This window comes from Bos grunniens, chromosome 10, assembly GCF_055505025.1.
Source record: "Bos grunniens cultivar Pamir isolate PY7600 chromosome 10, Bosgru_T2T1.0, whole genome shotgun sequence".
NCBI lineage: Eukaryota > Metazoa > Chordata > Mammalia > Artiodactyla > Bovidae > Bos > Bos grunniens.
Genome location: NC_141174.1, coordinates 56,683,948 through 56,695,951, shown reverse-complemented (window position 1 = coordinate 56,695,951; position 12,004 = coordinate 56,683,948). Strand labels below are relative to the sequence as shown.

General features: G+C 41.8%; 1 protein-coding gene across 1 annotated transcript in view; it reads right to left on the bottom strand.

The window, feature by feature from the left end:
* Positions 1-564: 564 nt before the first annotated feature.
* The window catches only part of APH1B (aph-1B gamma-secretase subunit), a 57,194-nt gene continuing 45,754 nt past the window's right edge, over positions 565-12,004 (bottom strand). Inside the window, exons 7-8 of the transcript XR_015134721.1 lie at positions 1,506-1,697; positions 565-1,154 (exon numbers count right to left, since the gene is read on the bottom strand). The gene's annotated coding sequence lies outside the window, so the exon portion shown is untranslated. The remainder of the gene's footprint in view (positions 1,155-1,505; positions 1,698-12,004) is intronic.

The window sequence follows — 12,004 nt, the reverse complement described above, 5'->3', positions numbered from 1 at the left end:
CACCGCCCTCCTTGCTAATCCGCATGGGACTCCGGAGGACCCAGCCCTGCAACGGGGAAACCTTTCCTCAGGTTCTCACTCCCTCCCTGACGCCACCTGCCTCTACAGGAGAGTGGTGTGGCGGTGCTGATGATACTCTGCCTCCCACTCACCCTGGGAGGGCCTGGCGCTGTGCCCAGCACGGGTGGAGGTGAAAAAGCCAGGCCCCGGCTGGGGCAGAGACGCAGGCAAGGCTCTGGCTTCTCTGCCTCTCTGCAGTGGGAGATCTTCAGCTCCTTTGCTCTGTTTCGTTAGTGTCAAATGATGATGATAACAGTAAAAACCTGTGCCTGTTTCCTTAACAGACATCCTAGGGTTCTGCTGCATTGACTATTGATCCCATTATTGGTTCCACCTTAAAGTCTCCTCCCCTTCACTCAGCTCCCTGAAGGCCTCCTACTGGCCCTTGGAAAACCCCAGGGATGGGCACCACCTTCTGTCCCTGTGGACCACTGGCTGTGATGATGGTCTGTTTAGGACTTCTGTATTTATTGTAAGAATGACTGTAATGAAGACATACAAATATGAGAAATTGTAAATAAAATGTTTTTTTCAGATCAGACTAGTTTTTGGAAGTGAAGCTAAAAGTATTACTATTGGCAAAACAATAGTACTTTGGGGTTCCCTGTCTATGGTGATAGGGAACAAGTCAGAATGAATAATGATGTCATTTGCAGCCAGGTCATAGAACCCAGCTCCAAAGGAAAACACACGGATGCCCTAAAGCATTTTACCAAGGATGCAAGCCTCCGATGTGTGCAGCCCTGGTCACACAGTCACACTTAGAGGATCTTGTATGTCTAGAGTAATCAGGGACTGACTGGCTCAGGGAGAAGGCGGTATCTGAGCCAAGCCTTGAAAAATAAGTCATATTTGAACAGATGAATATAAAAGAAGGAGCCATGGGACTTCCCTGCTGGTCCAGTGGCTAAGATTCCACACTCCTGATGCAGGGGGCCTGGGTTCGATGCCTAGTCAGGGATCTAGATCCCACATGCTGCAATTAAGAGTTCACATGCCACCACTAAAGATCCCACGTGCCGCAATGAAGATGGAAGATCCTGCGTGCCACAACTAAGACCCAGCACAGCCAAACAGATGCATTTTTAAAAGTTCTGAAAAAATAAAAAAGAGAGAAGGAGTCATTTCTAACCAAAGTGACCTGAATACAGGGAGCAGGTTGGTAGCATCTCTTGGTTGCCTGACTGTTACCTTATTTTGGACTCTTTTTGCTGTCCCCCTCCATATAATCTTTTATCTAAATCCAGATTTCACATTCTGGTTTGCTAAAGGAAGCAGTTCTATAAAGGTTACAAGTGGGCACCATCCCTGTTGAGTTATTAAAAAAACTTTGGATTTTCACTTCAGTTGCCCTAGGACCGAGACAGGTAAACTGTTCAAAGATAACTCTGCTCCAGCAGGAGATAAAGCAGTGAGTCCAGCTTTGGAACAGAAACATTACTAACCTCTTCAGGCCCTGATGGTCTCTTCAGTTGGAATACAAGGATTCTTTGGTTCCTCCCCTTTGGTATCCTTCCTGGTGTCACAGCCATTTGCAGGGATGAGGTCAGAGGGGAGCCAGGCACACCCATTCCTTAGACTTGCTCCCATCCCACTGGGATGGGGGTAGGGATGGGGGAGGTTGGAGGAAGCACTTCCTGGAGCAAGAAACGAGCAACAGAAATTATCTCCCGTCTCTCCACTGCCTTTCTCTCCGTTCCCTGAATGCAAGGTGCATCTGGGCTGATGCTCAAAGAGGTGTGTTGATGAGAGCCATGGATGGCGAGGAGATTCAGTCCTCCTTTGGCCTGCCCATTACCTCCTCATCTAAATTCAGCTAAATGGACAATCCAGGGCCCAGGGTCCAACAGAAATACAATAAAACATAGTGTGATATGTGAGATTTTAAAGTTCTAGTAGCCATGCCAAAAAAAAACAAACCTCCCACAAAAACCAGTGACACTTTCATAATATATTTTATGTAAACCAGTGGATTCAAAACACTATCATTTCAACATGTATTTTGATGTGAGTGATTTTCATTCATTTTTCCCTAAAGTATTTGAAATTTGGTATTTTACACTTACAGCTCATCTCCATTCAAATGCTAAATTGCCACTGAAAATTTCTGATCTATATTTAGATTTCATAAAAGTTTACAGTTGAAAAAGTGTGTTTAGGGACTTCCCTGGTGGTTCACTGGTTGAGACTTTGCCTTTCAACGCAGGGAGTGTGGGTTCAATCCCTGGTCTAGGAACTAAGATCCCACACGCCTCGTGGCCAAAATACCAAAAACATGAAACAGAAACAATATGGAAACAAAATTCAACAAAGATCTTAAAAATGGTCCACATTAAAAAATTCAAAAAAAAAGCATATACACATACTCAAGTTGCTCCAGCATAAAATTTTCCAAATAACTGAATCAATTATCAGCTCTTAAATTTAAATTTATTAAAATAAATGGAGTTTCTCAGTTTCAATGGCCGTGTTCCAAGCACTCAGCAGCTACACCCGGCCAGTGGCCGGTTCAGCCACTGTGCAGATATGGAACCCTGGTGCCTCTGACAGACGCTTTGGAAGGGTTAGACCTAGATGACTGTCACATAAAATAAACCTGGAAGAAAGCCCTGGAAGGTGAAGATGGGGGACAGGAGACAGAGGATGGGGAAATCCAGGGAAGTGGACTGGGAGGACAGGAGAAAAGAGGACAGGCAGGAAATCAGGCTGGGGCAAGCAGGCCAGCAGACATTAGGCATGGCTCTCCTCCTTTTTGCACCTCTTCCGCTTCTGGGGGTCCCCAGTCCTCCCTGCCCTGGCACACCCCTCAGCCACACCCTGGGGTCCAGGTGCTCAACAGTGACATGGCCTAGGGTGTCCTTGCCTTTGAGGAAGGTTGGGCCATGGGCACAAGGCATCTGGTTAACTTCAGGGACCTCGCTGAAGGACCCTGGCCAGGTGCAGGACCTCTCTCCCCATTTCCTCGGAGTCCTAACATTCCCTCATGGGACAAGGTGTCTCCTCTCTTCCAAGAGGGCGGATGCCTGAAACCCATGTCTCTTGACTTGTTAGCTGTGCCCCATCCCTCACGTGAGAAGGAGTCACCTTCCTTCAAGGTGTGGGGAGAAGCTCGAGACCCACTTATAAGAAATAACAATACCTCCAGGGCTGCCTGCCAGGCAGCATAAGTGCCACCTGGGCAGTGGGGTCACCATGGCATCACCACGCACGTCCACACTGGACACAGTCCTCTGGCTCAGATCCAACAGTCGCAGGTATAGGGGAAGGCGTGAGGCCGGGACAACGCCATGGAGGAGAGTCTCCACACCCTACCCGTGCCCTTTCACTATAGAATGACTGGACAGAAATAAGGGTCAGAGTGCTTTGTGGTACAGAATTATTCACTATAAAAAAATTATTGCAGGGCAGCATAGCATCGAGACTGCAGTCAACCAGGAACTCAGTAATGGTTCCTGGCGGTACACTTTTGAGTGGGTCAGTGCATCTTCACGTCCTTATCCAACAACCCAGGGAAAGAGAAAGCCCTGCCCCGATCTTATAAGGAAAACGAAATAAGGGCTGGTGCTCTGGGCTGAGTCATGCCCACAAAACTCCCGAGGTGGAGGATCTTCAATGACAGTGCAAGGTTCACCCTCCACAGCTCTAGTGACACGGAAACGCCTTCATGTAACAGAATTTACCATGCTTATCACAATCATGCCACAACCTCATAAAACCCCACACGATAAAGACACTAAAGGCCTTTGTGACAACAATTTCTGGAAAGTCAACCACAACCCCCTGCCTCCAATCTGCTTTGGAATGTTAAACTCCAGCATCTGCTCAGAAAAAGTTTGATGAAGTTTGACCACTACTGGTAGCAGACAAAGGAGTCAGCTTAACTTCGGGGATGTTCCCCTCACCTCTAACTCAGCGAACCAAATTCCCCAAGGACACGTTCACTGAACTTTCTCCTTTCCTAAAGCTGAACTGGAGATAAGGAATAAATACACACACACATATAAACACAGAAACATACACATATATAAACTTCATTTGTATAAAATTCTAAAAAATGCAAACTATAGTGACAGAAACCTCAGATCAGTGGCTGATTGGGGACGAGGTGGGAGATGAAGGGATTACAAGGGATATGAAAACTTGTTGAGATGATGAAAATGTCTGCTATCTTGATGGTGGTGATGGTTTCTCTACATATGTCAAGACTGCTCAAATTTCATACTTGGACTAGTGCAATTTATCTTACATAGACTATACCTCAATAAAGCCATAAAGAAGAAGAAGAAGAAAACCCCCATAGAGCAAATAACATCCTGCCCCAACCTGGCATTTCCGTTCAGAGCTTATACCCCTGGTGCATCAAGAAGGAGATGCCTGGCCAGGCCTGGAGCACATCTCTGGGACTCGTCCTGCTGGCGGGAGCCCAGGAGAGAGCGTGATCTCTACTCGCATGGCCACTTTGACCTCTCCACATTGTAAGTCAAAGTCATTCCTTCTGCTTGAGTTCACTCATTTCAAATATTAACTTACAATTACCTGCAATGAAGACAACAGACACAGGGCCTACGAGTTCAAGGGCACACTGAGACCTCTACAGCAACTGTGCCAACGGTGACAGGGTTGACCAGCTTCCCTGAAACAAGCAAAGGCTCTTCTGGTGAGGCAGGTAACGTAACCAGCTAGTTCATCTGCTGAAACTAGTGGCCCAAGCTACCTAGAGATCCAACGACAGGTCTCATGCATCTTAATCTCACTGCTTCCCAACCATGCGGCACATACCCATTTGAAAAGTTTTCCTGAATATGCTACATCCTTTTCATGTAGAACAAGTGTGGTCAGGAGCTCATCACTCCCTCTGAGCCACTGGGTAAAATCTGGCTTAATCTTATGTGATACAATAAGAAATAAGTACATGGTCTTTGTCTTCAGTTCCTGGCACAGAGATCCTAAATGTTATTTATAAGAAGCCCCTTTAAGCCATACCTCAGCTGATGCTGCAGAGGTGATGAAGGACTTGCCTTGTGGTCCAGAGGTTAAGAATCTGCCTGTTAGGGCAGGAGTCATGTCCAATCCCTGACCTGGAAACAGTCTACATGCTGTGGGGTAACCAAACCCATGTGCTACAACTGAGTCTGAGTCTGTGCACCATGAACACTGAAGTCCATGGACCGAAAGACTGTGCTTGCGACAAAAGAAGCCACCGCAATGAGAAACTTGAGCCCCACAATTAGAGAGTAGCCTCTGCTTGCTGCAACTAGAGCAAGCCCAAGTGCAGCAATGAAGACCCAGTGCAGTCAAAATTAAATAATAATTTTTTTTTTTTTTAGTTAGGTGATGAAGCTTGGAGGATGGGGGCTGGTTGCCGGAGGAAATAACCATGTGACTGGAGGGCTGCAACTTTCAACCCCAACCCTAACCCCTAGGAAGGGGAGAGTGGCTGGGAACTGAGCTCAGTCACCAATGGGGATGATTTAATCAATCTTACCTGCATAGTGGGACCTCCATAAAAACTCTAAACAATGAAGTTCAGAGTGCTGCCAAGGGCGGTGCTAGGATAGGGGTGCACCCACAGAGTACATGGAAGCTCTGCCTCTTTTCTCCATGCCTTGACCTACGGACTTCTTTATCTGGCTGTTCATCTGTATCCCTCGTAATATTCTTTATGACAAACTGGCAAATGTAAGTAAATGTTTACTTGAGTTTTGTGAGCTGTTCTAGTAAAATATCAGAGCTGAGAAGTCATGGGAACTTGCAATTTATAGACAGAGATACAGGAGACAACCTGGGACTTGCAACTGATGTCTACAGTAGGGGCAGGCTTGTGGGATTGAGCCCTCAGCCTTTGGCATCTGCAATATCTTCAGACAGTTAATGTCAGAACTGAGTTGTTAATAAATTGTAGAACACAGTTGGTGTCCACCAAGAACTAGAGAATTGCTTGGTGTGGAGAAACCTACAGGTTTGTCAAAAGTGTTAAAAGAAAACAGTATTTTCCTTTATCTCTCTTCTCTCATTCAAAGTAACTTCCAGCTGACTCTTTCTCACATTTCCTTATCCAATAGCAAAGATTTAATGAGGAACCACTGTCTGCTTTAACACAGAGTAAGTGATGGTGATTCAACCATAGTTAAGATACAGCAGTACCTGTATTCAATGATAATTGACATCACAATCTTATTTGAGGAGACAGACGGAAACCATTAACCATAATAAAGAGTTGTATGAAAAGATGCTACATGTCTTATCAATAAAAGGACTAAACAAACTGTATATCCCTAAGATGGAATACCATTCAGCAAAAAGTCACAACTTACTGATATACCTCAAAGCATGAAACTCAGGAAATTACCTTGAGGAAAGAAGTCAGATACAAAAGAGTACACTCTGTGTTATTCCATTTATATGAAGTTCAAAAGTAAAACTAATGTATGGTGACAGAGGCTGGAAACAGCCATTGCTTCTGTGGAAGCCATTGCCTCTAGGAAGGGGGGGAGGGAACCACTTGGGGAACAGTAAACACTCCACAGTTTCACTGGGGTGGTGCTTAGACAGGCGGACACAGTTTCAAGACTCATCCGATTGTACACTTCTGAGATCTGTGCATTTTTCTGTATGTACATTATTCCTGGATTTAAAATATATATATACATGAATGTTAAGAAATCACAGTGGAAAAAGTCACTTGTTTTCCTGAGTCTAATCAGGAAACACTTCACAAAGAGGGACACTTGAGCAGGACCTTGAAGGAAGAACACCATGTTTTCTGGTTGGAGCTAAAAACAAGAAAAAAGATGTGGAGGTTTGAGAGTCCCTGGTACATAGTAAGCAGAGGTGTCAGGGACGTGTTTGAGAATGCCTGGGAAGAGAGGATAGGGAATGGTGGGAGGCAGGACAGTAGTTGGGATCAGAGTGTGAAAGGCCTTGTATCATATATTTTGTGATACATAAAATATCATATACTTTCTTTTTTTGATAATACATTTTTTTTCAATTTTATTTATTTGATTTTTAAAAAATCTTTTTGGCCATGCCATAAGGCATGGGGATCTTAATTCCCTGACCGGAGATCAAACCCACATCCCTGCATTGCAAGTGTGGAGTCTTAATCCACTGGACTGACAGGAAAGTCCCCATGTATACTTTCTAATAAGGACAGCAAAAAAAATCACAGAAGTGTTTAGATTACATTTTGGCTGATTCTGTAAATAATATCTACTCATTCTTTTAAAATATAACTATTTAATTATGTAGTAAAAAAAAAAACTGGCTGCACACCAAAACACAGGGGATCTTAGTTTGATCAGGGATCACACCTGTGCCCCCTGCATTGGAAGGCAAAGTCTTAACCACTGAACCTCCAGGGAAATCCCCTAATTATGTATAAAGCCAAAAAGTCCCCCATAATCTTAACTCTTGAAATAGTCATAGCTAACTTTTTTTTTTTTCCATTCCATGTGGTTTGTGGGATCTTAGTTCCCCAGCCAGGGATGGAACTCACGTCCTCAGGAGTGAGAGCACGGAGTTCTAAGCACTGGACCAGCAGGAAATTTCCACTAAAAATTTAATTTTATCTTTCCACAATTAATTTGTGTGTTAAACATTCATTTTCAAATATTTAATAAACAGATCTCACCTGCTTTAACTATTGTATTCTTGGTACCTAGCACAATGTCTGGCATATTAAAATACTAAATGGAAAAATGGTTTATACCTTGCTTTTTGTTTTCTAGCATATTCCAAATATCCTCATTCTTTTTAAATGGCTGAAAAGTGTTCTGCAATTGGAGGCAAAGCTCTATTGACAGACAGACATTACAAATTCTTTACAGTTACAAGACTATTACAAGATGCTTATGTTCCTGGATATATTTCTGGAGGATCAATTCCTAGAAAAGGAATTGCTGGCTCAAAAAATGCACATCTCATGGACTCTAGAAAGATGGTACTGATAAAACTATTTGAAGGGCAGCAATGGAGATGCAGACATAGAAAACAGATCTGTGAACATGGTCGGGGAAGGAGAGGGGAGGACAAATGAAGACAGTCGCATGGAAACACACACACCAGCGTATGGAAAGCAGCCAACCAGTGGGACTTTGCTGTGTGACACAGGGAGCTCGGCCCGGTGCTCTGTGACAACCTATAGGGGTGGGATGGGGATGGGAGAGAGGTGCAAGGAGGAGGGGACATATGTATACCTGTGGCTAATTCTTATTGGTGTGTGGCAGAAACCAGCACAGTATTGTAAAGCAATTATTTTCCAATACAATTTTTTCCAATACAATTTTTTAAAGACAATAAACTCAACTAAACAATTTAAAAACACATCTCAAAATCTTATCAATATTTTATAAATTTTGCTAAATTACCACCCAAAAGGATTGTACTGGTTTGTTTGCTGACAACAAGCTGTTCCAACCTTATCCTCAACAGTTCTTTATTTTATTGAGATTGACATATAGCACTGTATAAACATAAGGTATATGGCATAACGACATGACTTACATACATCATGAAAATGATTATCACAATATGTTTAATGAACATCTATTATCTCATACAGATACAAAATTAAAGAAACTGAAAAAAAAATTGTGTGTGATGAGAACTCTTAGGATTTGCTCTCTTAACCTTCACATATAATGTATAGGAACGTTAATTATTGGAGAAGGAAATGGCAATCCACTCCAGAACTCTTGCCTGGAAAACTCCATAGACAGAGGAACCCGGAGGGCTACAGTCCATGACATCACAAGAGTCACACATGACTTAGCAACTAAAGGACCACCATCACCAATGTTATTTACCATGTTGTGCATCATATCCCTAGTAGTTATTTAACTTATAACTGAAAGTCATAGTAGTTTATGACTGCTTTATTCAATTTCCCCCTTCCCATACTCTCCACTCCTCATAACCATATATTTGATCTTTTTCCATTTGTTTGTATGTTTGTTTGTTTATTATTGTTTGTTTATTATCAAGTATAACTGACCTATAACACTATGCTAGTTCTTATGTTACATAATGTAGTGATTTGGTATTTCGGTATAATTCAAAATTATCACCACAATAAATCTAGTTACAAAGTGTCAGCATACAAAGGTACTACAGTTATTGACTGTATTTCTCACACTGTACGTTTCATACCCATGACTCATTTATTTTGCAACTGGAAGCTTGTCCCTCTTAAATCTCTCTCACCTATTTCTTTTCTCTCCCCACCCCTTCCTCTAGTAACCACTTGTTTTGTTCTCTGTATCGATAACTGTTTGTTTTGTTTTTAAAATTTCACATATAAGTGAAATCATACAGTATTTGTCTTTCCTTGCTGACATTTCACAAAGTTTAATACCCTCATGTTGTTGAAAATGGCAAGATTTCATTCTTTTTATGGCTGAGTAATATTCCATATTTTATACACACACACACACACACACACATATAAATATATTGGGCTTCCCTTGTGGCTCAGCTCATGAAGAATCCGCCTGCAATGCTGGAGACCTGGGTTCGATTCCCAGTTGGGAGGGTCCCCTGGAAAAGGGAAAGGCTACCCACTCCAGTATTCTGGCCTGGAGAATTCCATGGACTATATAAGTCCATGGGGTGCAAAGAGTCGGACACGACTGGGCGACTTCCACTTCATATAAATACATATAGCACGTCTTCTTTACCCATTCACCTATCGATAGGCACACTTGGACTGCTCCCGTATCTTGGCTATTATAAATGCTGCAATGAACACAGGGTGCATGTATTTTTTTTTAATTAGTGTTTTTGTTTTCTTTGGATAAATACCAACGGGTGGAACTGCTGGATCATACAGTAGTCCTATTTTTAATTTTCTGAAGAACCTCCATACTGTTTTCCATAGTGACTAAATCAACTTACATTCTCATCAGCAGTCCAGAGGCTTGCCTTTTCACTGCATCCTTGCCGTCACTTGTTATTTGCAGCCTTTCTGATGATACCAGCTGACAGGTGTGAGGTGATATCTCAGTGTAGTTTTGATTTGCACCCCCTGATGATTAGTGATGTGGAGCACCTTTTCACGAGCCTGTTGGCCAACTAAATGTCTTCTCTGGAAAAATGTCTTTTCAGATCCTCTGGTTGTTTAATTGGATTGTTTGCAGGTTTTCTTTTTTTTTTTTAATGTTGAGTTTTATGAGTTCCTTATATATTTTGTATTATTAACCCTTTATCAGATATATTATTTGCAAATATCTTCTCCCATTCAGTAAGTGGCCTTTTCATTTTGATGACAGTTTCTTCTGCTGTGCAAAAAGCTTTTCAGTTTGATATAGTCCCATTTATTTTTGCTTGTTTTCCTTGAGACATAGTCAAAGAAAATATTACTAAAACTGATACCAGAGTACTGCCTTTGTTTTCTTCTAGAAGTTCTATGGTTTTATGTGTCTGTTTTTTATGCCAATACTATAATGTTTTGACAACAACAGCTTTATAACATAACTTTTCTGGTAGAATTCTTCAGTGAAGCCTTTTAGGAATTTCTTTATGTAAACTGGAAATTCAGAGTCTTTAATACACATAGGGCATTTCTGGTCAGCTCCAATACATAAAGAGCTTGAAAGCTGTCACTCCCACACTTAGAGTAATAAAATTCTAAAAGTGAAAATCAGTATTTTTCTCACCTTCATTAGAGAAGGTTAAGGGATGTAGGCTCACCAAAAAACTAAATCTTAAGATTTAGTCTTAAGATTGTAGGACATCTCCTCTTCCACATCAACCTTACTATCAACCAACAGGGCTCCAATACAAAAACAGTGGGTTACAGTTCAAAGATCTGCAAGACATGGACTTTGAGAAGGAGCACATGGGAGAGCCCAAAGTCAAGAGGGGAGACAAAACCAAGGGCACTGGAAGGACCTAAAGCCTCTGGTACTCAGCACTGCAGCAAACATTAAACACTGTCCAACTCTTGCTCAGACTGACACAAAACTTATATTAAAGGCCTATTTACTTCAGTTACCATTACCCAATACATATGTCTAGCTTGCAATCAATAATTACAAGGCACATTAAGAGGTAAGAAAAAACACAGGCTATAGAGATATAGGGATATCCAGATTTTCTAGTCCTTCTTGAGTAAGTTTTTAATTAAAAAATTTTTTTTCTTTAAATTTTGGATGCACAAGCTCTTCCTTGAGGCACGAGGACTTTCTCTAGTTTCAGAGCATGGCCTTGAGAGTACGCAGGCTCAGTAGTTGAGGGAGGCAGGCTTAGACACCCTGAGGCACATGGGATCTTAGTTCCCCAACCAGGGATCAAACCCAAGCCCCCTGTACTGGAAGGTGGATTCCCAACCACTGGACCACCAGGGAAGTCCCTTGAGTGAGCTTTATTAAAATGGAATTTGTCTACTTCATTTACAATTTTAATTTATCGCCTTTAAGTTCTTCATAATATTCCCTTTTTATTTAATAATGTAGATGCTGTGGTGATATCTTCACTTATTACTGATATTCATATTTTGTACCTTCTCTTTTCTCCTTATCAATCTGGACATAGTTTTACCAACTGTATTGATTTTCTCAAAGATTTTCATTTTATTGATTTCTCCACTGTTTTTCTGCTTTCTATCTGACTTACGCTATTCTTGTATGCTCTTCTCTTCTAATTTCCTTTCTTCTGCTTATTTTAGCTTTAGTTTGCTCCCCTGTCTCTAAAAACTTTTTTTGGCCTCTCACATGTGGGATCTTAGTTCCCTGACCAATGATCAAACCCACACTCCCTGCATTGGAAGTGCAGAGACTTAACCACTGGACTGCCAGGGAAGTCCTTCCTCTGTAAAAGTAAAAGTTTTTTAAAGTAAAAGTTTAAGTTCTTATTTTTAAATATTTTAACTGATCTAATATAACATTTAATGCTGAAAAGATCACATTGCATTCTCTCTTCAGAGACTCTACTTTGGCAATTATCC